This window comes from Phoca vitulina, unplaced genomic scaffold (assembly GCF_004348235.1).
Source record: "Phoca vitulina isolate PV1807 unplaced genomic scaffold, GSC_HSeal_1.0 scaffold5, whole genome shotgun sequence".
Classification (NCBI taxonomy): Eukaryota; Metazoa; Chordata; class Mammalia; order Carnivora; family Phocidae; genus Phoca; species Phoca vitulina.
The window spans coordinates 10734270-10759469 of NW_022589708.1; the positions used below are offsets into that span (position 1 = coordinate 10734270).

A 25200-nucleotide genomic window follows, 5' to 3' on the forward strand; every position below is an offset into this window, starting at 1 on the left:
AATTTACAGTAATTGACCCTTACGTTAATTGGGATTGGAATAAATTAAAAATAGTGAAGGAATAGGAAGGTTGTTAACCTTCGTTGGACCTAAGTCTTTGTTTTGTTTAAAAACTTATTATAGATGTTGTTTAAACTTTATTCCTGTTGATATTAATAAAGTGCTATAAATGCGCATATATACTGGGGGAGTGGAGGAAGGGGCAATAGACACGTATTGGGGCCTTAAGTTGGGGTTTCAGAATACCAGACTAATACACGTGCTGCCCCCTGGTGGCAGCGTATTAAACAGTGCCGTTCAGAGGTGAGGCATTCTGGAGAGCCCACTCCTAGTTGTGCAAGAGGATTGTAGGGGCAATCAGGAGATGTTATCTCTTTCCGGCTCTGTTCATAATTGTTACCTGTATGATCTTAGGCGAATCATTTAGTATGATTACAGCCTAGATTTCACTTCTTCACCTTTAAAATGTAATTTTGAAAGTTTTTTCCAGCTTTCACATCTTGAAATTCTCTGACGGTAATACCACATATTATATACCGAAAGATGTCAAGTTTCACTTTTTCCTTTAGCAGCTAAATCCTAACAAATCCCAGATATTTATTTAAGAAAGCAGACTCTAGAGTAACTCCTGAGGCTTGATACAGAGTCATCTCTGCATAGATTTATCTGTAGCATAGTCTATCACTAATCAGTATGATGATCCTGCATTATGAGGAAAGCTTACAAGTCATATCACCTAAAAAATAATTTTATTTTTTATTGTGATACAAAAATAACAAAATTTACCACCTTAACCATTTTTATGTGTACAGTTCGGTAGAGTTAAGTATATTCACAGTGTTGTACAACACACCTCCAAAACTGTTTCATCCTGCAAAACTGAAACTGTGAGCCTATTAGACAGCAACCCCCCCTCCCCCCAGCTCCTGGCAACCACGTTCTACTTTCTGTCTCTGTGAATTTGACTCTTCTAGGTACCTCATGTAAGTGGAATCATACAGTATTTTTCTTTTTGTGACTGGCTTATTTTATTTAGTGTAAGGTCCCTAAGGCTTGTCCATTTTGTAGCATGTGACAGCATATCTTTCCTTTTTAAGGCTGAATATTGCATATAGATACCACATTTTATTTATCCAGTCATCTATTGATGGACACTTGGGTTACTTCCACTTCTTTGCTCTTGTGAATAATGCTGCAATGAACAAGGAGGTGCTGCGTCATTTTTAGTCTACAGTGTTTACTAACGCAGTGAGGGTTTATACAATTATTTTCCGTGCATAAAAGGTTAAACTTCATTATCAAGAACACCATTCAATCATGCTAGAAAACATGGCTTTTTGTGTGGATGAGTAAAAAGGAAGTAACATTTATTGGACATACAAACTACATGCCAGGCACTTTTATATCTGTGATACATTCTGTTGTTTAGTCCTTAGAGTAATTCTGTGATTTGCCCTTCTCTTGGAAGGGGACTAATACTTACTAAGTCACTGTGTGGCAGAATTTTTATATACGTTATTTCATATAATCCTCATATATTAACCCTTGAGGTGGGCATTATTTTCCCCATTTTTTAGGTGATGTAACTGAGGTTCACAGAGATGAAACACCTTGAACAGGTCACATAGCTAAAGGGTAGCAGGGGTTTACCTGACCGTGAGGTGAAATGCATCTATTTCAGAAGTATATGAGTTCCTCATATACCATGCTTTCTCCTGCTTCCAGAAATAACACTGTACATCTATGATCTGAAGGATGTTGGAACAATATCAAGAAATTACACTGCTATAATAATTTATAAATAGAAAAACTTCTGTAGTGCCTTTCCATTAAATAGCAGTCCTCGGGTCTTCCTTGCAGAGAAATGGCATTGATTCAGATGAATTCATCTGCAGTGTATCAAGGCTTACCTCCTGGGTGATTTTACAAAATAAGTCTCCCTAGGACTTCCAAAAGAGTGGTTCTCATGTGTCAGCCCCCCCCCATTTCTGAGGTTATCTTCCACTGTATTATTTCCCCCTTTTTCTTTTTCCCTTTCCTTTGGCTTGGCAGAGAGCTTGGACTGGTTTCACTTCTCTCTGCCCGCATCTCTCTTGAACTGTGTGCTGGTTGGGGTTGGAGTTTTGATCTATTCCTTGCATAGTGTTCTTACACAGGTAAAGGGCTATAATATGTCCTCAGAGGTGGTGGTTTTCTTGGAGTGTCAGCAAGCTCTTGTAAAGGCCCCTTGCACCATTTTCTCACATATGGGATGTTTAGATTAATAGAGAAGTAGTCATACAGCAGCTGAGCACCATTTAAGCTTCTCTAAGAGTTCCTGCCCTTAGGATGACTCACTGTGGGAATTTAAAAACCTAGCGATAGGTGAGAGTCGACAACGCTTCAAGGTCTTCAGTTATTCCTGAAAGCAGGATATCGGCCAGTAAGTAAAGAAGTGGGAGTGGCAGAAATTGTGGTCACTACCAAATATCCAGTCTCTCCTTCCTTAGTTACTGATCTGCAGTTTTATTCAGAGTGACAACGTGCCTTGGGTTGCGGTCAAGGACAGGATGCAGAAATCTGTGGGACTTCTGGGAAGTTTTGCAAAGGAAGGAACCCGAGTCACCTGGCAGTCGGTCCTGTTCCTCACCCTGCCCTTCATGGTTCCTACTCCTGTGCATGAAGACATTATGGCCAACGGACTGCCAGCCCTCTTTTCTCGTTAGAGGACCTGGAGAATGGAAGCCACATGCTAGCAGCGACACAGGAGCCTGGTGGCCCCCAACTCTTTCCGTGCTCTTGTGAGTGCCCCTGTGCATTGCAGCTTTGCAGCTCCTCATGTAAGGAGATGAAGTCACTGTCTCCACGCCTTGCATCTGGCGTGGGGAGTCCCAGGCTGAGTGGGGTGAGTAGGCTGTCCTTTCAGTGGGTCTTCTTGATGTGGGGTGTCCGAGCCTGAGTGGCAAGAGGATGGTTTACCTGCAGGCGAGATGGTTGTCACTGAATTTGGAAATTAGTTACATGTGCAAAGATTGACCACATAATTAACTGTACTAAAGATAATGTGAGTCAGTTCGCTGCTGTTGAAGGGAGTTGCCAGTACAGAAATTTCGAGAATTAGGTTGAACCCTGTGCTGTGAATCAGGTCAGGTGTGTGGATGTGAACTCATGGTTTTCAGTACACACTGATGTAAATATGTATGTATGTATTTATGTGTGTGTGTGCTTCTATGTTTATATATATAGATAGACATGTATGTATTCCGCTGAGGGAGTCTGTTTGGGCAGATCACACCGCAGGACCAACAGGCACACTTCACACGCAGATCTTGGCTTCTAAATACCATTTTCCACCGCAGGTAGGAACAGAGCTCCTTGGGGAAATGGCCAGTTCCAGGCCTGGGACAGAGAACGTCCAAGACGAGAACATCTTGTGCCAGAAGGCAAGGAGGTGCACTCTGAGGACTCAGTGGCGGAAGCAGTTCTGCTCATGAGGGAGGACTGCACAGGGGAGATGACGTTTGAAGTGACCTGGATACCTTGAAGGATGAGTAGGATTTTGCCAGGCAGCATGTTGAGGAAGGAAGAAGTTGCTTAGGGGCAGCCTTATGAGCGGAGAAGGGGACAGATGACACCTGCCACAGAGCAGTATAAGGCGTGGCCTACATGTGGCCGAAGAGAAAAATGGGGCTGGACAGTGATCGGCCTGTGTGAGCCACAGGCAGAAACTCAGACTTGACTCTTCTGAATGTGTTGTCTACAGCCACATAACAAATGACCCGCAGTATCAGTGAGTGCGCACAACATGCATTATTCCCCGGGTTCTGCTGGTGAGAACCTGGGAGCTGTTTGGCTGTGTGGCTTCAGGGTCTTAGAAGGCTGCAGTGAGGAAGGGTGTTGGCCGGGTTTTGCTCTTCTCCAGACTGACTGGGGGAGGATCTCACGCACGTGATAGCCAGCAGGCCCTGGCCCCTTTCCAGCTCTGGGCAGAGACCTCAGTTCCGCTCGCATGGGTGTCTCCTCGGAGAGTCTGACAGCATGGCAGCTGGCCTCCCTCACGGCGAGGGGTTTGAGGGAGAGAATGCACCAGAGAGCCCCCCGATGGAAGCCTAGTTTTCATAACCTCACCTCAGAAGTCACAGCCCATCGCGTCCTCTGTATTGTGTTCCCTTGAAGCAAGTCACTAAACTGGGCCTTTGCGCAGGGGGCAGGAATCACACAAGGACATGATCACGGGGGTACAGGATCGATGGGGCCGTCTGACAGGGTGACCCCCAGAGCCCAGGCCGGGAACGGGGAGGGCACAGTTCTGCACACGCCTGCGGGGAGGGTGGGGGAGGGCAAGCCTAGGGGCAGTGAGACCATTTAGGAGGTAGCCGTCCAAGATGATAAATTAAGTGACCTTGTTATCAATACCTGGGAGCGGTCAGGGTGGGAAGAAGGAGGGCTTGGGGCACCAGGTGGTGTGGTGCCTCCCAGTTACGGGCACGCACGGGGCCGCCGCAGGGGCTGCTTTCCCATTCCGTATTGTTCAGATTGGCTTGTGGACCTCAGTGGTGAGAAACCAGCTTCTGCAGAGAGTTTTGCAGGAAACAAAGAGCTGCTGGGCAGTTACCTCGTTTTAAAAACACAGGCTCACGTTGTACCAGTCCCTTCCATTTTATCTCACACAAGGGGCAGTGGAAGGTTCCTCGGCTCTCGTGGCGGACTGCACCAGCCTTCCCAATTCTAGCCAATCCCTCTTGGAGGTCAGCGCTGTGATCTTCAGTCAGGGCCTCTGAAGGACGGCTTCTCCTTCCTGACGTCCCCCCTTTGTTTGAAGTCTGACCTGAACACCAGTGACTTTAAAGAATGATGTTTTCACGGAGATTTGGTGTTTTTTAATTTCAGGCCTGGCATCAGCAAGCCAATCTAAACAAGATTACCTGTGAATTTGGGGAGTAGACATACAGGGCCACAGGACTGGGGAGGGGAAGTGCCCAGGCCATCACTTGTGGAACATTACAGAGAGAGAAAAAGCCCTTCAGGTTTACTTCACTCCAGTCTTTCCCTTGCATCATTATGGTCAAAGTTAAAAACAAGCCTGAAGACTGTCCTTTAACCCTGGGTGATTACTGGGAATTCAGCCGCCTGAGGGAGTGGTTACATCATGCTTCTGCAAGGTGTGAAGCAGGCCCCTGGGCTTCCCTCCCCCATGGAGGCCCAGCGGCCGCCACCACGCGGGGCACACCCGGCTCGGAGCCTGCAGGAGCCCTGTGCTGTGTTATGCTGGTGACACCAGGTGTTGAAAGTAAAAAATGTAATTTATTCCACATTTTTAACATGATTATTCTTGTTGCCTAATATTTGTACTTAAGACGGACTTTGAATAATAAGAGAGTAAATACATGACGCTCCTAGAACATTTGTGTTCGGTGATACTATTTAGGGAATGCTCTCACAGTTACAGAAAATGATGGGGCACTTTAAAGGCCTAATATGTACTGAACATGGAAGGGACCACCTTTTAGTTTCCTAGGATCTTTTTCTATATTATCTTTATTTTTATGTGTTTTATTTTCCTTTTTGTGTCACTTGGACAATTGAAGCATTTTATTTTTAAAGATACAGGTTTCCACACATTTTAAATGTTTAACATTTGGAAAATTTGCTTTTCTGGTTAATTGAACTTTCCATATAGATGAAGGTTAAGCAAAAATCTTTTCTAGAAAATCTCGTGAATTAGTATGCCTTCCCTGTTTTTAAAGTAAACAGAGCATAGTGAAGCCTCTTCCACCCCAAAATTAGTAATTCTAAAGTAGCATCAGCATAAAACTAAAGAACCTTACTCACAATAGGAAAGATATGGAAACAACCAAAGTGTCTGTCAACAGATGAATAAAGTGTGTGTGTGTATAATATTCCATTATATATGGAATTATACATATATAAAATGTTGGAATTTTATATACTATTATTCATATTAGGTGTATTATATGCATATCATATATGTATATTATTCAACCATAAAAAAGAAGGAAATCCTGCCATTTGCAGCAACATGGATGGACCCGGAGAATGTTATGCTAAGTGGAATTAGCCAAACACAGGAAGATAAACTCTGTATAATGTCACTTATATGTGGAATCTGAAAATGTTGAAATCGTAGAAGCAGAGAATAGAAGGGTGATTGCCAGGGACTAGGGGGAGAGGGAAATGGGAGCTGGTGGGCACAGGGTACAAAATTCAGCTGCGAGGAATCCGCTGTAGGGATGCACAGTGACCCTGTGGGGTGAGGGGTGTGGTAATGAGCTTGATGGTGGTGGTCATTTCACAATGTGTCCATGTGTCAAAGCATCACATGTATACCTTAAATATGCACAGTTTTAATTTGTCAACTATACTTCAATAAAGCTGGGGGGGAAAACCCTGAAAGACCCTTCCCTAAGTGGGAAAGACTCATTGAGAAATTAATAGTTTCCCAAAAGATTAATCACTAGAGAGCTTTTTAAAATGTTGTATTTTAGGGGTGCCTGGGTGGCTCAGTCAGTTAAGCGTCTGCCTTCGGCTCAGGTCATGATCCCAGGGTGCTGGGATCGAGCCCCACATTGGGGAGGCTGCTTCTCCCTCTCCCACTCTCCCTGCTTGTGCTTTCTCTATCTCTGTGTCTCAAATGAATAAATCTTAAAAAAAAAATTAAAAAAATTAAAATGTTGTATTTTATTATAAATACAGGTTCCTGTTTCCAACTTCAGACTTACTAAATTAAACTCTCTGGGGAAGGAGCCCAGAAACAGATATGGTGAAACTTCCCCCGTGTTTCAGGAGCTCAGCCAAGTCGGCTCTGCAGACCCCAGGCTCCCCTCCATTCACCCTCCCCTCCCCGGCAGGCCCTGTCCTGGGCTCCTGCCAGCCCCATCCTCCTGGGGGGGCAGGTCCCGCCCATCTCCTGCTGGGAATGCCGCCCCCCCCCCCCCTCCTGTTTCTCTCCAGGATGACCTTTGCCCTCCCTTCAGGGTAAGTTGCTGTCCACATCACACAAAGAGCAGAATTCGTCTCTCCCTTTCTGTACAGACACTGTCCCCTGGTCACTCAAGACATTATATTCTAATAGTATATTGTATGTGTATCTTCTTAAAGATTTTAATTTAGAGGTTTTAAAGATTTTATGTATTTATTTGACAGACACAGCGAGAGAGGGAACACAAGCGGGGGGAGTGGGAGAGGGAGAAGCAGGCTTCCCGCGGAGCAGGGAGCCCGATGCGGGGCTCGATCCCAGGACCCAGGGATCATGACCTGAGCCGAAGGCAGACGCTTAACGACTGAGCCACCCAGGCGCCCCTAATTTAGAGTTTTTATTGAGGTGAAATTCACATAACATAAAATTCACTATTTTTAAAGTGAAGAATTCAGTGATACTCAGCACTTTCATAATGATGTACGACCACCTCCATCTAGTTCTGGAACATTTTCATCGCCCTGAAAGAAAACTGCATGTACGCTCGACACTCACTTCCCAACCCTCATTCCCCTCAGCCCCTGGCAACCACATGTCTATGGATGATTGACTTGCCCTGGTATTTCATATCCTGGAATCCAATGCCATGTGACCTTAGGTCTAGCTTCCTTCACTTAGGATGTGTTCCGGGTTCACCCACGTTGTATCCTGTGGGGGCTCAAGCAACAGAGTGTATGGAGGCGGGAGTCCAGGGCAGGGCTGGTTTCTCCTGAGGGCTCTCTCCTGGGCTGACAGACGGCAGCCCTCTCCTAGCGCCCTCACGAGGCCGCTCCTCAGCTCCAGCGTCCCTGCTGTCTGTGGGTCCAGCTTTCCTCTTCTTCTAAGGACACTAGTCAGACTGGATTAAGGAGGCTCAGCCTGAAGACCTCATTATAACTCAGTGACCTCGTTAAAGACCCTGTCTTCAAATACAGCCACATTCTGCAGTGTGGGGGCTTAGGGTTTTAACCTATGAAATTGGTAAGGGGGCACAATTCAGCCCGTAACAATCAGTATATCTTGTTTAAAACTTAGTTTTTACACCACTTTCCACTGTAGAGTTCTCTGAGCACCTGCCCCACCTTCCTTCTAGACTTTAAGCTTGAGGGCATAGCTCATGTCTGTCCTCACAGCGTCAGCAAGCTCTGGGTGGATGCCAAGCACTGTGCCACTGTCCAGACCCAGGACAGGCAGATGAGTGATCACTTTGTGTCCCCCATCTGCAGTAAGTACACAATACGTGTGTCTCCAATGAACTAATGATCCTTGTAACTCTGGTCGTCGGAGAAGGCAGTTTTAAACTAAATACCTACTTGGAAATTGTTTTGTTGTCATTTCTTTCTTTCTGATCAAAATAGAGAAAAGAATTGGCTAATTGAGAGTTCCCAGGACCAGGCAAATGTACTCATTCATTTTTTCCACACATGATGTGTTATGGGGAACAAGTTAAAAATGTGTCACTTGTCCTTCAGGAATTGAGTAAGAGAGAAAATAACCAGAACGTAGGGCAGAACGTGACCAGCGCGCTCAGATGCAGAGAAGGCTTTGGGACAGAGGCAGGATCTGAGCTGAGATTTTAGGGATGGGTTGGATCTGGCCAGGAAGGTATACATGTGGTGGTTCAGGTACTCATAGAAGATTAGGATTAGGGGGAGGCCGGGGAGGGTTCAGGGAACAGCAGCAGGACAGGTTGGCGGGGTTCAGGTTATAATTACAGGGTGGGAGTGCAAACAGCCGGACAGGACGCAGGGCTGTCCCGAGAGCCGCCTGGAGCCCCTGAGCCCCCCTCAGGGTGAAGATGGGGGGCTGGGGCTCCTGGAAGGGAGAGTTCTGGTGGGGACTGTAGCTGTTTGGAGGTGGGTAAGGGCTTGAACTCCGGAATCAGACCGGCTCTGCTATTTACAGCGGCATGACTTTGGTCAGGTCAGCACTGCTTAGCTGCACCCTGTCTCCACGCCTTCATGGGCAGAATGGAAAGGAAGGAGCCCATTTCACAGGTGTCCGTAAGGATTAAATCAGCTAAGGTGTGTCAGGTGCTTGGAAGTACACCCGGCTCCGTGTGTGGTAGAGGTGCCGACTGTGAGTGTTAGTCACACCAGGTTGGGAGAGGCTGGTGAGCTTTCAAGGAAATACTGCTTTTCTTGCAAAACTGAAGTGTATGTGTGAGAATGGAGATCAAGATGTCAGCCTCCCCTGAACTTAGTTGAATAGAGTATCTAGAGTATTTATGTCAAGTGTACGCGACCGGAGGAGCGCACAGGGGGCGGGCAGGGCTGGTCATTTTATGGAAAAATAAAATTTCACGGTGCTTCTGTGTGCATCCAGTAATAGCATTATGGCAGAGACGGTGAGGTAGGCAAGATGGGTGTTTCCTCCCTGTGAGGCTGAGTGGGGTCCCCCAAGGGCTGCCCCAAATCCAGTCCTTTTGAACCCGACTACGTCACACGGCTTGGGAGAGGAGCCCAGGCAATAAGCGTCTGTCTCCAGTAACTACTCGGAGCAGGGAGACTCTGGAGAGTGATCTTTTGAGCAGAATTAGTATTTTTCTATTTGTCTATTTCCTAGAAAGTAACTCTGCTATGGTCTGAATGTTTGTGTGCCCCCAAAATTCCTATGTTGAAATCCTAACCTCCTTTGGGAGGTGATTGGGTCACGAGCGTGGAACCCCCATGATGAGATTGGTGCCCCCACAAGGAGACCCCAGAGAGCTCCTCCAGCCCCTCCCCCGGCCCCCTCATATGGGAGGCCACAGTGAGAAGATGCGACCCTTGAGCCAGAGAGTGGCCCCCCAGACACGGAATCTGCCGGAGCCTCATCTCGGGCTTCTGATAGCCTCCAGAACCGAGAGAAGTAAGTGTGTGTTGTTTATAAGTCACCCAGTCTGTGGTATTTTTGTTATAACGGCCTCAACTGACCCTCGTTTGTTGGGTACCTCTACGCACGGGGCTCCATGCTGGGTGCTTCACTTGTGTTATCTCGGGGTGGGGTGGCCCACCCTACCTCCGTGAAGTGCTACTGTGTGATTGGACAGAGAAGGAAACTGAGGCTCAGAGGCTCGGTCATTTCCAGTGTCACTGCCCAGGCTTGTCTGATCCTGAAGCCAGTCCCACAACGGGCAGTGCGTCTGCCCATCTTGGGGCCCTGGGTAAAAGTGTGAAAAGCACCCCCAGTAAGCAGCATCGCTGAGTTCTAAGTAAGGGAATGTTTACTGCAGACTTGTTTTTATTCTGGAGATGGCAAAAGGGGACCACTTGGAGAATGTTTGGCCTCTGAAAATCACATTTTGAAATAGGCACCATGTCTCAAAAGAGCCCTCACTGGCAAGACAAGCTCTACAATGGGTCAGAAATGGGAGTAATGGAGCAAAAGGTAACAATCAGGAATAAGCAACTCTCTGGGGCAGTTTGTAATATGGAAATTTTGCTTATATGAGAAAATGAGAACCAAAAGGAAATATAAAACAGAGTTCAGGGAAGTTTAGATAATTAATGGTGAGCTCAAGGAGGTTTAGATCATTAATGGCAAGTTAATAAGAAATGTAACTTGAAATACTGAAACAGAATTTAAAATGTTCCAGGAATATTAATGTTTAATGAGACAGGTGAGTATAGTCAGGAGCTTACTTATGGGTGCAGAGTCAGGGAGAAAGGAGGTGTTCCTTGGGACTGGGCAGATGAGACAGTGTGTGACTGTTGGGTGGTCTGGGGGCATGTTGTGATCAAATGACCCCCATCGTCGTAAGCCCTGGAAGAGATGGGGTGGGGAGTGCAGCCTGCGCTGTCGGAGACATTCTGCAGAGCACAGAGTTCCCCACATCTACATCAGTCTTGTTAGCTCGCATGCCCTAGTGCTTCAGAAAACTTCTGCACTGTATTGTAGGACGCTGTGTCCCAGGCGCGCGCGCACACACACACACACACACACACACAACTTGGACAAGAGTCTAGGAAAACAAAGATTATGTGAAGAAATGGAAATGTCTATAACAAAAAACCCCAGGCAATCAAAGGCATAGAATGAGGTCAAGTGATGATGGGTGTGTGTTTGGGGTCGGGGGCGGTTGTTATTAGGTGAAAACAGTAGAAACGGGCATTGCGTGTCTGAGGCCGAACCAGGTGCTCCATGTCCTTATGAAAGCTTCGCAAGGGCCTGGCTGAGGAAGGGGTTTTTCACCCAGCCAGGAAATGGGTCATTCCTGGTGGGGGCTCTGGAACTTGAACCGGGGGCAATTCTGCCTTGTTTCTGGATGTAGACTTGAGTTAAGCTGCCCTGGGTAAAAGCTAAGAAAAAGAGAATATAAAGAGACTTTTCAGCCATCTTTATTGAAATTGGAACAGAGAGGAATGGATAAATCAGTTTGGGAAAGATAAGGCCTGACATTTATGGAGTCTTAACCTATTACAGAAAAGCAAGTCCAGGGGCGCCTGGGTGGCTTAGTCCAGCTTAGCATCCGACTCTTGGTTTCCGCTCAGGTCATAGTCTCAGGGTGGTGAGCTCGAGCCCCGCGTCAGGTTCTGCCCTCAGCGCAGAGTCTGCTTGAGACTCTCCCTCCCCGTCTTCGGTGCCTACCCCCGTGTGCCCTCCCTCTCTCTCTCTCAAATAAATTAATAAATCTTTTAAAAAATAAAAAAAGAAGAAAGGTAAGTACAGGGGCGCATGGCTGGCTCAATCAGTAGAGCACGTGACGTTTGACCTCAGGGTTGTAAGCTTGAGCCCCATGTTGGGTGTAGAGGTTGCTTAAAAATTAAAAAAAACCTTAAAAAAAAAGCAAGTATAATCATAGTGGATAAAAGGACTTTGTACAAATATTGATGTTTGGCCAGTCTTTAAAAAATAAATTGGCTTTATTGATTTATGTGAGATGAAATTCACCTATTTAATATTTGAAGTTCAATAATTTTTTTTAAAGTTCATATATACTCAGGTACTCACCACCATAATCAGACACAGAACATTTTCATCAACCCATAAAGTTACCTCCCACCCCTTTGCAGTCAACTTTCACTGTCCTACTCCCGGCCCGAGCAGCCACTCCTGTTTTCTGTCCCTATGATTTGTTTTTTCCAAAATGTCAGTAGACGTTCATCAGATAGCATCTAGTCTTTTGCATCTGGCCTCTTTCACTCAGCATATGCAACTGAGATTTATCCATATTATTACACCTGTATTCCTCAATGTTTTACGCATTCTCAAGTTGATGGACGTTTGGGTTGTTTCCAGCTATTGCCACTGTGAACAGAACTGCTGAGACATTCATGTACAGGTCTTCATGTAGGTATGTGAAATTATTTACCTTGGGCATATTCCCAAGTGTGAGATTGCTGAGCTGTATGGTAAATATATGTTTAATTTTTAAAGATTGTTTTCCAGAGTTGCTGCACTATTTTCTGAAAGCAATGTATAAGGGTTTCAGTTGCCCTACATCTTTGCTAACACTTCATATTAGTAGTCTTTTCAATTTTACCCATTCTGTGATGGTATCTCATTATAGTTTTTGCCTTTCCCTAATGACCAATGACAGTAAGCATCTTTTCATGTGCTTATGAGATTCATACATCATTAGTAAAGTGTTTAAATCTTTTGCCCATTTTTAATTGGATTGTTTTTCTTCTTCTTGAGTTTTAAGAGTTCTTTGTAGGGGCACCTGGGTGGCTCAGTTGGTTAAGCGTCTGCCTTCGGCTCAGGTCATGATCCCGGGGTCCTGGGATCAAGCCCCGTGTTGGGCTCCTTGCTCCGCAGGAGGCCTGCTTCTCCCTCTGCCTCTGTTCCACTCCCTCTGCTCCAACCCCTGCTCGTGCTGTATATTCTGGACGTGGGTAATTTATCAGATACATATAGGCATACACTTTTATTGCACATCACTTTATTGCACTTTGCAGATACTGCATTTTTTTTTTTTTTTTTAACAAATCAGTTTGTGGCGCCCTGTGCCAAGCAAGTCTGTCGGAGCCATTTTTCCAGGAGCATTTGCTCCCTTCATGTCTGTGTGACACATTCTGGTACCTCTTGCAATATTTCAAGCTTTTCCATTAATATTGAACAGCTGAATAATGCAGGGGTTAGGGATGCCCACCCCCTGCACAGTCCTGCACAGACCAAAATCTGCATGTGACTTTTAACTACTAATAGCTTACAGTTATCAGAAGGCTTACTGATAACATAAACAGGTGATTAACATGTATTTTGTATGTTATATGTATTACATGCTGTAGTCTTGCAACAAAGTAAGTTAGAGAAAAGAAAATGTTATTAAGAAAATCATAAGGAAGAGAAAAAGCATTTACAGGACTGTATTTATCAAAAAGAACTTACATATAAAGGGACCCATGCAGTTCAAACCCATGTTGTTCAAGGGTGAACTGTATTTGTTATCTGTGATCAGTCATTACAACTCACTGAAAGCTCAGATGGTTAGCATTTTTTAGTAATGAAGGATTTTTAAATTAAGGTATGTATAGTTTTTTATTCATAATGCTATTGCACACTTAATAGACTATAGTATAGTGTAAACATAACTTTTATATGCCTGGGAAACCAAAAATTTCATTTGACTTTCTTTGTTGTGAATTGCAGTGCTTTGGAATCGAACCCACCATATCTCCAAGGTCTACCTGTGTGTGTTTTGGAGATATTTTCCCCAAGCTGAGTTTGCCTTTCCATTTAATCATCAGAGCCTTTTGAGAGCAGAAGATTTTGATTTTGATGAAGTCCGACTTACACATGTTCTCTGTTTATTATTTGTACTTTTTGTGTCCTAATAAAAGCTTTTCTTCTAGAATTTTAGTCTTTACAGTTGTATACATTTTGAGTTAATTTAAGTATATGGAGTGAGATAAGAGGTTCTTTTTGTTTTGTTTTGTTTGCATACAGGTATCCTGTTATCCAACACTATTTGTTTTAAAGACTGTCCATTCTTGAAAGACCTTGGTACCTTTATCAAAGTGTGGGTCTACTTCTAGGCTCTCTATTCTGTTCCACTGATTTTTTTTAACCAGTTATTTTTTATTGAGATGTAATTCACATACCGTAAAATTCACCATATCGAAGTGCATGATTCAGTGGTTTTTAGTATATTCACAAGGTTGCGCAACCATCACTACTGTCTAATTCTACATTTCCATTACTCCAAAAAGAATATTCCATTGATTTTTTTCAGCTTTGTTGAGATGTAATTGTTGTATGAGTTTAAGGCATACAGTGTGTTGATCTGACACATTTATATATTGCAATATGATTACCACCATAGGGTCAGCTAATACCTCTATCATGTCACATATTTATCTTTTTTTTTTTTTAAGATCTTATTTATTTATTTGAGAGACAGAGCACAAGCAGGGGGAGTGGCAGGCAGAGGGAGAAGCAGGCTCCCCGCCAAGCAGGGAGCCCGATGTGGGACTTGATCCCAGGACTCTGGGATCATGACCTGAGCCAAAGGTAGACGCTTAATGGACTGAGCCACCTAGGCGTCCCAAATCATTTCTTTTTTTTTAAGTTTTATTTAAGTAATCGCTACACTGATCATGGGGATGAACTCAGAACCCTGAGATCAAGAGTCGCATGCTCTACCAACTGAGCCAGCCAGGTGCCCCTATCATTTCTTTTTTGTGGTGACATTTAAGATCTATTCTCTTAACTGTCCAGTATATAATACAGTATTGTACACAGTATTCACAATGCTGTGCATTAGATTCCCAGAACGTGTTCATCTTCTAACTGGAAGTTTGTGCCCTTTGACCAACATCTCCCCATTTCCCCCAGCCCCAGCACCTGGTAATTACCATGCTACACTTTGTTTCTGCAAGTTTGGCTTTCTTACAGTCCACATATAAGTAATAACATAAGGTATTTGTCTATCTCTGACTTCTTTCTTTCAGCATAATGCCCCCAAGGCCCATCTTTTTCATGGCTGAATAGTGTTCCATATCACACACACACACACACACACACACACACACACACACACACAACCACATCTTCTTTATCCATTCATCTGTTGACAGACATTTAGGTTGTTTCCATATCTTGGCTGTTGTAAATAGTGTAATGAACATGAGAGTGCAGATATCTCTTTGGATATATACCTGTAAGTGGGAGTACTGGATGATATGGTAGTTTTGTTTTTAATTTTTCTGTGACCAAACATGATCTAGCCATGCTGTTTTCCATAGTGACTGTACCAATTTATATTCCCATCAACAGTGTACAAAGGTTGCCTTTTCTCTATATCCTTGCCAACCTTTGTTAGCTCATCTTTTTGGTGATAATCATTCTCAATGGTGGGAGGTGATATCACATTGTGGTTTTGATTTGCATTTCCCCAATGTTGAGCACCTTTTCATGTACCTGTTGGCCATTTTTATGTCTTTGGAAAAATGTCTATTCAGTTCCTCTGCCCATGTTTTAATTAGATTGTTTGTTTTTGTTTTTTTCATTATTGAGTAGTATGAGTTTTTTTCAAATATATTTTGGATATTAACCCTCTATCACATATATGGTTTGCAAATATTTTGTTCCATTCAATAGGTTGCATTTTCATTCTGTTAATTGTTTCTTTTGCTGTACAGAAGCTCTTTAGTTTAATGCAGTCGCACCAATTTCTGTTCTTGTTGCTTGTGCTTTTGGTGTCATATCTAAAAACTTGCTGCCAAGACCAATGTCAAGGAGCTTCCCCCCTGTGTTTTCTTATAGGAATTTAAGTTTCAGGTCTTATTTTAAATCTCTAATCCATTTCAAGTTAATTTTGTGGTGTAAGATGAGCATTCAATTTTATTTTTCTGCATGTGGCTGTTCAGTTTTCCTGACACCATTCATTGAAGAGACTGTCCTTTTCCCACTGTGTATGTCCAATATTAGTTGACCGTATGCCGGGGTTTATTTCTGGGCTCTCAATTCTGTTCCATTGTCCATGTGTCTGTTTTTATGCCACTATCATACTGTTTTAATTACTATAGCTTTCTGGTATAGTTTTAAATCAGGAAGGGTGATGCCTCCAGCTTTGTTGTTCTTTCTCGGGATGGCTTTGTCTATTTGGGGACTTTTGTGGTTCCATATAAGTTCTAGGATTGTCTTTTATATTTCTGTGAAAAATGCCATTGGGATTTTGATAGGGGTTGCACTGAATCTATACATAGCTTTGGGTAAATGGACATTTTAACAATATTAATTCTTTCTATCCATGAACATGGGTATCTTCCCATTTATTCGTGTCTTCCATTTTTCTCATCAAGGTATTATGGTTTTCAGTGTACTGATCTTTTACTACCTTGGTTAAATTTATTCCTAGGTATTTTATTGTTTTTGGTGCTTTTGTGACTGGGATTGTTTTTTTTCTTTTTCAGATATTTTGTCATTATTGTATAGAATACAATCAATTTCTGTTTGTTGATTTTGTATCCTGCAGCTTAACTAAACTTCTTGATTAGTTTTAACAGTGTTTTGAAAGATTCTTTAGGATTTTCTACATATAAGATTATATAATTTGCAAACAAAGACAGTTTTACTTCTTCCTTTCCAATATGGTTGCCTTTTATTTCTTCATTTTCCTGATTCCTCTGCCAGGACTTCTACTAGTATGTTGAATAAGACTAGTGAGAGGGGGCATCCTTGTCTTGTTCCTGATCTTAGAGGAAAAGCTTTCGGTTTTTCACTGTTGAGTATGAGGTCAGCTGTGGGTTTGTCATATATGACCTTTATTATGTTGAGGTATGTTCCTATGTACCCAGTTTGTTGAAAGTTTTTATCATGAAAGGATATTTTGTCAAATGCTTTTTCTGCCTCTATTGAGATGATCATCTGGTTTTATCTTTCATTTTATTAATGTGGTATATCATATTTGTTGCTTTGTGTGGGTAGAACCATCCTTGCATCTCAGGGATTAATCCTACTTGATTATGGTGTGTGATCCTTTTAATGTGCTGTTGCATTCCATTTGCTAATATTTTGTTAAGAGTTTTTGCACCTATATTCATCAGGAATATAAGTCCGTCGTCTTCTTGTGGTGGTGTTTTTTAGCTTTGGTATCAGGGTAATGCTAGGCTTATAAAATGAGTTTGGGAGTGTTTCTATCTCTTCAATTTTTTGGCTGAGTTTGAGAAGGATTGGCATTAATTCATCTTTAAATGTTTGATAGAATTCAATAAAGCCATATATGGTCCTGGACTTTTCTTTGTTGGAGGTTTTTGATTGCTGAATCAATCACCTTATTTGTTATTGGTTCATATATTCTATTTCTTCGTCATTCTCTCTTGATAAGTTGTATGTTTCTAGGAATCTGTCAGTTTCTTGTAGGTTATCCAATTTGTTGGCATATAACTATTCATAGTAGTCTTCTGTGATCCTGTGTACTTCCATGGTATCAATTGTAATGTCTCCTCTTTTATTTCTGATTTTATTTACTTGAATCTTCTTTGTTTTTTAGTCTAGCTGAAGTTTTATCAATTTTATCTTAAAAAAAACAAAACCCAGCTCTTAGTTTCATTTGTTTTCTATTTTTTTGACCTCTCTTTCTGCCCTGATCTTTATTATTCCCTCCTTTGCAACCTTTAGGTGTAATTTATTCTTCTTTTCCTATTTCCTAGACATCTGTCCTCTACTCTGTTACTATATGTGTCTTAAAAATGTAATGCACAGGGGTGCCTGGGTGGCTCAGTTGGTTAAGCATCTGCCTTCAGCTCAGGTCATGATCTCAGGATCCTGGGATCAAGCCGTGCATCGGCTTCCTGTTCAGTGGGGAGTCTGCTCGTCTTCCTCCCTCTCCCTCTGCCCCTTCCCCCATTCGTGCTCTCTCTCTCAAATAAATAAAATCTTTTTTAAAAATATGATGTACATTTTTAAAAAAATATTTACTTTTATAGAGAGAGGGCAAGCGGGGGAGGGGCAGAGGGAGAGAAAGAGAATCTCCAGCAGACTCCCTTCTGACTACGGAGCCTGACACAGGGCTCAATCTCACGACCCTGAGATCATGACCTGAGCTGAAATCAAGAAGCTTAACCAACTGAGCCACCCAGGTACCCCTGCAATGCACATTTTATGAAAGTGTAATGCATCAGGGAAGTGTGGAAATCACGTAGTGTGATGGATTTCCTCATCGGGACACACCATGTCTGCAGCATCTAGGTCAGCTGTCCTCATGTGTTGCCTCAGTGGGAAGCACTGTGCTGACATCCAGCAGCAGAGACGCATCTGGCTGTTACTCGTGTTCATACACACACGGCCGTACAGGATGTACTCTTGCTCCCTGACTTCCGTCACTCAGCACTGCTCGTGCTCGTTGTCCATGCATCCCCACTGGTTCTGCACAGCGTACCACTCTTTACTAGCCCGTTCTACTGGGGATGGACTTCTGGGTACTGTCGACTTCTGAGCTATTACAAACGGTGCTGATCAGAACCCGCCTGTCGCTCTTTGGTGCACTTCTGTTGACATTTCTGTGGAGCATGTGCCTGGAGTGGAGTGGTGGGATCGCTGGGCAGGCACAGCCCCGGCTTCCGCACGTGCTGAGCAGTCTTCTGTGGGGTTGCATTAGATAATGTTTTAAGACAGAAATCTTACCATGTCACCTCCTAGGCTTCATCCCGTTAGTTGCCCCCATCACACAGGACTGGAAGCTAGGGCTCTAGTAACCCGGGCCCAGCGTCCCTCCTTTGCCTCTTCCCCTGTGGTCCCGGCCTCACACTCATGCTCTGGCCCCCAGGCATGTCCAGGCTATTCCCCCTGCTCAGACCACCTTTTTGTCCCCTAGCCATCCCCTGACTTGTGCCCACCTCTTTCCTATTTCTCCTCAAAGACTCCGCTGTTCAGATAGTCACTCTCCTTCAGGACACGTGATGCCCTGCTTCCCCAGGCAGGTCTCATTGGCCTCTCCACAGTGTGTCCTGTCATCATCTTTTAATGTGTCTCCACTGCTTAGCACCCGGGGAGGAGGTGTAGTCTGCCTGGGCTGCGTCAGTCTTGCTCCGTCCGGGAGGTAGGGATCAGCTCTCTGAAGAACTGTCTTTATTCCAAGATGGGAACAGTGGGAGGGAGAGAGAAATTCCTTAACTCAAAAATAGTTGCAGTCATTGTTATAGTAATACAGTGCCGAGTTGGCATGAATTTTGAAGGATCAGCTCCTTTGGGCCACTGTGGCCCAGTGGGGCCCTGCCCCTCCCCCACTGCCTCCGCACCACGGTCACGCTGGACAGCAGGGCCCAGGGGTCCTGGCTGGGGGGCCCATTCGAGAGACTGGTAGAGAGCTGCACAGCTACTTCAACTAGGACTCTCCGTAACCCTTCGGTTGTGGTTTGTGAAGCGTGGCCTTAGGAAGTGGGGTTATTGCTTGCTTCCTCTTTTTGGGGAGACTCCTGAGATACCAGATTGACATCTGCTCCTTCAGCTCCGGGGGGAGGGGAGGGGGAAGGAGACGGTTCTTCCTGCTGCCACTTGACCACAGGCTGTCCCAGGGTAGGGGAGGGTGGAGAGGAGAGAGACCTTATTTTCTTGCCTTTGTTGTTCATATATACAACACGTTTCTTGGGTTTTATATATATATATATGAAAGTCACTTTGGGCAAGGAAAAAGTTCCTACAGACAGAAAACTAAAATTCTTGGGCTATTTGATTAGGAAAATGTTTGAGTAAACACAGTGGTAGCTTCCCTGAGTCCTTCTGTTTATCATGATTGAAAGAACATTTATACACCTAAAAAAAAATGCAGTAATGGAAAACAAAGCTATTGTTCTGTTGTTTTTGAAATGTTTGAAAAATTGTTTAAACTGAATACAGCAGTATCTATTCTCTGATAACCACAAAGTAGCAACGAGGGATTTTTAGATTCTCATTGGATTTTGCTCTTCCCGGAATAGACTCTGTGTTAGCTTTTAAGGGCTTTTTAAAAGCCAAGTATAGACCAAATTGTGCTTTTTAGTAATATTTAGGGTCCTGGGATCCACCCCTGAACACTAGAGAGGCCAAGGTGTCATGAATCCCGAGGAAGAATGGTGTGTTCGGCCTCAAAGCTGCTGGTTTCTGTCTGCTGATCTTAGTGGTAATGTGGCTTTTAAAGTGGCATTTAAAAAGAAAAAATTCTGGTGGGGGTTTCGTATATGAAAGGGTTGGATTCGGTTAGTTCAGTGCATCCGGTTCCCTTGAAACCCCAGTCATTCCAACACAACATGTTTTTCTAGTAGTTTTGGACCCAAAGAATTCTAGCTGCTGTCAACAAACAGTGAGCAGCTGTGTGTTCAGGACTCACAGGAAGGTGAGTAAATGGATCCACTTTATGTATTTAAAAGCATGTTTAGTAACATAGCCTTCATTTCTTCCCCACTTCTTTCTTGGAATTCAGAGTTTTAGCTGCTCTCTCAACTGTTTTAATTGAGGGGACAGGTAATTAATCAAAAACCCCATTAGGCTTAATTTTCTGTGCTTTTATTTTTTAAAAAGCTTATTTCTTTTTTAAAACTGTTTAAAAATGGAGATCCATGTGTCGCGTGTGGACATGGGGTCATTCTTTGGCGCACCTCCAGGAGTTAGCTCCCCTCTGGTTTGCCTTCCTCCTCCTTGCCTATCGGACCACGTCCAGGTAACCAACAACTTTGCAGAGAATTTAAACTGGTTTTAACAATATTCTTAGCTAAAGGTGATTCTGAACGTAAATCTGTTACCAAATAATTGAATCCTGAATTCCAGAGCGCACTGGAAATGGAGTTTGGATTACTGCTGATTCCCAGTGTGCAACCTGGGGCGGGAGCACAGTCCTGGTTAGCACCAGCCAAACCAGTGGGGGAGCCACGTGTGCTTTCTGGGTAATGCTCAGGGTTCCTTTTGTAGCACAGGTGGTGTTCCGGAGCTTTGTAGTTGTATTTGGTGGTCATCTTTCAGAGTCTTTTCGCTAATTCATTCTGTCCCACGTCACTGGGAGAGGCCTGTGATTGGCTGTCCCATGGATCCTGGGTCCCAGGGCAGCCAAGCCCAGGATACCCGTGTCTCTCGCTACCAACGGCTGCGGCCTTGCCCCATTTGGCTGGGTGAGGCGGGTCCCTCTGACAGTTGGCCGAGCTTGGCTTTGACCTCTGATTTCTCAGCTCTCTGTCCAGTGCTCCTTCTGGGCGGCTTGTTCCTCCAGAGCTTTGAAATACTGATTTAAGTACAGAGAGTGTGGGCTCAGGCCTAGCCAGGAACCCTCACCTGCATTTGAAACAATTTTATTCACTTTTGGGTAGGCCTGACTTCTAAAGTGGTTATCTACGAGTAGTTTAAATAGGTGTGTGTTCTCTTCTTTCTAGAATAGTTAGCAAACCACCTAAAGAGGAATGGCTTTCTCTGACATTTTGTAATAGTGCTTTTGTGTTGCTTCAGACTTAAATTTAAGTTGTATTTCCAAGCTCCCCATTTCTCACCTAAGAAAGCAGAACAGTTGAATAAAAACCACTTTGTTAATATAGCCTTAAAATGTTTCTGAAAAACAAAACCTGTTAAATGGTACACTGACGGATAGTCATTCCCTTGCCCTCCATTGCTTTTGGCCTGAGTTGTCACTGAAGAAAAACAAAGACCTTTGGGGGCAGACAAGGTAGGTGGGACTTACCTGCTTCGAACCAGACCCCTTAGCCCTTTCGCCATGCCCTGCGGATGGACGTCGGGTTGGGACACGGCACAGATCCTTGGCTCTTTCTCCTTGACCTTGTGCCGGGCAGAATGAACATATTTGAGCAACTGCCAGCATGTTGGTTAAGAGCTGCATTCTTCTCTAGCAGGCTTGCAAACGTATTCTAGACGGCAAATCACTTGCTGTATTTCTTAGTAGCCAAGTGTGGGAAACCTCTGCTTGGTCAGCAGCAGTGTGGGTGGGCCCCGGGTAGGTCATGATAGCTGGTGAGCCCCGAGTCTGAATCCCAGGAGCCGTGCCTCAGAGCTCACCGCACCCTCGGCCTTACCTCCTCGGGCTGCTTCACCTGCCACGAGCCCAGAGACAGATCCCGAGAAGTCTGTTGGCCTTGTTTCACTGCATGTTGGATTCTAGAAAGTGACTAAGTTTAAGGGAGGCCACCACAAATCCTAAATAAGAGATGGGAAGGTTTTGCTGTTGATTGGGGATTGTGAAGCATGTTGAACTCAGATAAGAATATAATCCGGTAATAGTAATTATAGACCAAGAGGCCAGCAAATTGTGTTCCTTCTATGATCTCAATCATTTTCTTTAGACCAGTTTTCTTTTTTTTTTTTTTTAAAGATTTTATTTTATTTATTTGACAGAGAGAGAGACAGCGAGAGAGGGAACACAAGCAGGGGGAGTGGGAGAGGGAGAAGCAGGCTTCTCGCGGAGCAGGGAGCCTGATGCGGGGCTCGATCCCAGAACCCTGGGATCATGACCTGAGCCGAAGGCAGACGCTTAACGACTGAGCCACCCAGGCGCCCCTAGACCAGTTTTCTTTGAGATAAAATTTTATACACAAGAAAATTCACACATTAGGTATATAGGTGGATCATTCCGAAAAATGTATATACCACCCTCCTGCATTCCAACAAAGTTCTGCTTGGAGTGGAGTTTGGCTTCTCCAGCTGAGCCAGTCGTAGACGTCACATGTTACCTTGTCCTCGCTCTGAGTCTTGCTGAATCCCACGCATCGTGGCACCCTGGGGCTCCATGCTCCTGGCATATCAAGAATGCTGTTCCAGTGGGGCTGCACGGAGCCAGTGTCCCATCAGACTTCACTTAACACAAGGTTGAAGATAAATTGTCAAGAATTCCAGGATGGTGGCAGCTTCTGAGCACCGATTCCATGGCGCACGCCTGGCAGGTTGCAGTGATGTATGCTTGTTGCTCAGTAAACACCTGGGGGTGCCTTCTGGGTGAGGACATAAATGGAGCCCGGTGTGGAGCAGTGGCCTGAGCCACGGGCTGCCTGGGCCTCCGAGGGCAGGGAGGTGTTCCTGCTGTGCAGTTTAGGGCAGGAAGCGACGAGAGGAGGGCCTCCTCCCAGAGCTGGGTGAGCGCTTTCATAGGGTAGGAGGGTGTGAAGGTAAACACATCTGCTCTGTCCGCTGTAACTGGGCACCTGTGTAAGGCGCTCTGTTTCCCCATCTGTAAAATGGGGAGAGCCTAGAGGGTAGGGAGATGTCCCCTTGAGTATCAGCTTGAGAATATAAGTGGAGCCTTTAGCATGGGGCCAGGCACGGAGTCCGTGCTCTCAACTGCTGGTGGCCAGCATTATTCCTAGTCTCCCCTCGGAGCCCCAGGCGGGCCCTTTGTGGCGGTGACTCTCAGCACCTCCTTCCTGGGCATCAGTCCTGCTGGGGGCACGAGTGCGCGCCCCACCACCTGCGGCCGCGCACGCTCCTCTCTGGCTGTGGGGGCCAGGCCTCCCCGGGGCGCTCGCCTCCTGCCGGGAGCCTGCGGGGACGGGAGCCTGGGGGACCGGGAGCCTGCGGGGACGGGAGCCTGCGGGGACGGGAGCCTGGGGGACCGGGAGCCTGCGGGGACGGGAGCCTGGGGGACCGGGAGCCTGCGGGGACGGGAGCCTGGGGGACCGGGAGCCTGCGGGGACCCACAGCACCGCCCGCTCGCCGTCCGGCCTGTCTCCCTAGAGCCCTTGGCCTGACTCGCTGTGCGGGCATTTTACAGCTGTTCTTTCCAGACGTTTAGAGTGGGCCTGGGGGTGGGAGGGGACGGTCCTATCGCCCTCGTTGGTCACTTTGTTTTAAGGATGGCAAAATAATTGCCTTAAAAGTGGTATGGCATTAAAAAATCTCTTTGTAAAATGTCTGGCAGAGCCAAAGAGTGGACAGCCACGGGATGGTTGCCGAGGCAGCATTCCGAGCAGCCAGTGTGGCATCGGGGACCATAAAGCGCCCGTTTGTCTCACGGACCCATGAGGGGTCGGGGGGGGGGGGACAGCCGAGCGGAGCCCCTCACTTCGTGATTTCAAAGGCACCGCCGCCTGGCCAGGGCCGCTTGGTTAATGTCAGAAAGGTGTTTTGCCAGAATCGTTTCCGGGGTAGTCAGTGGGGTTGGCGAGGGGTCGGCGGGCAGGAAGCCCCTGTCGCTGCTGTGAGGGGCCCGGCAAGCAGGAGAATGGCAGCATCAAAGCGTCCCCGGCGCGCCGCCCGCCAGCCGCCCGGAGCCGGGAGGGACGCGACCTCGCCGCGCTCCGAGCTCCAGCCCCGCGCCCGCGCGCCCTTCAAGGATTGTTTGCTCACCTGCTTCCTACGGTTCTGAGAAGCTTCTGAGGAACTAGTGTGACTGTATCGACACCGGGCGTCTTCTCAAGGGAAATAATGTCACAACAGGGAGGGGAGAAGTAGCCCCCTGACTGAGACGCGGGCTGTTCTACACAGTAGGCAAAGCCCTCCCCGGCCGGGCGGCTCCGCGTCGCCGCGCTCTGCCCTTCCACGCGGCCACACCGGGTCCCCGCGGCCGGCTCGGGGGAGCGGCTCGGACAGGTGCGGGGGGCCGCGGCCGGCTCGGGGGAGCGGCTCGGACAGGTGCGGGGGGCCGCGGCCGGCTCGGGGGAGCGGCTCGGACAGGTGCGGGGGGCCGCGGCCAGCCCCGCGCGGAGCCCGCCCTTCACCCGCCTTTGCTCCCACTCTTGGTTTCACCGCGTGCGGCCAGCTTGCTGGCAGCAAAGAGGACGGCCTGGAGTGAGTCACGGATTTCCTAACATTTCCCCCATCATTACATTTTAATCCATGCGGGCTGAATATCCTGTGGAGGCTCCTTTATTTAAAGGCTGTTCTCAGGCCAGAAGCCGGTGTCCCTCTAAGTCCCTTCGCAGGAAGCCGACGACGGTGCCCGTCTGGCTCACCTGCTGCGCGGCTGGGTCCGCACGGGCCTCGGCAGACACCACAGTTGCAGTTAGTAAAGCAGCGTAATGAACTCTTCAACCGAACCCTGCCTTTTACACTCTTACCACCAGGCGGCTAAGAAAAAAAATTAAGCGGGAGCAGCTCAACAACTATGGAGATGACTTGTAATCACTTTTAATTTCGGCTTCAGCAGGGAGGTACGAACCCGCAGACAGGCTGCGTGAAGACCGAGGAGTGCTGAGCGAGCGGGCGCGTCTCCGGCAGCGCGGGGCCGGGGGGGGCGCGTCCGGGGCGGTTCTGTTTTCGTAAATGCGGACAGTGCTCAAGTAGCCACATTTTGAGACTCTCTGAGCCTGTCCCACCTCCCGGCTGACCCCCGGCTGTCCACGCTGCTCCCAACCAGTTGGGTTTGGGACAGGGGTTCGGTTTTTGGGCTCGATTCTCAAGTGGAAGGTGCTCAC

At 46.1% G+C, this 25200-nt stretch overlaps 1 protein-coding gene across 5 annotated transcripts in view; it reads left to right on the top strand.

Moving 5' to 3' along the window:
* Positions 1 to 25200, top strand: part of GGACT (gamma-glutamylamine cyclotransferase) — a 49236-nt gene that overhangs the window by 10476 nt on the left and 13560 nt on the right. Inside the window, exon 3 of one of the 5 annotated variants that reach the window (XR_004299196.1) lies at positions 13529 to 14208. The exons of 2 other annotated variants lie outside the window; for them this stretch is intronic. The gene's annotated coding sequence lies outside the window, so the exon portion shown is untranslated. Of the gene's footprint in view, positions 1 to 3338; positions 5511 to 7121; positions 7135 to 13528; positions 14209 to 25200 lie in introns of those variants that run through there. 2 more of the 5 variants (XR_004299195.1, XR_004299197.1) reach the window with 2 other exon arrangements.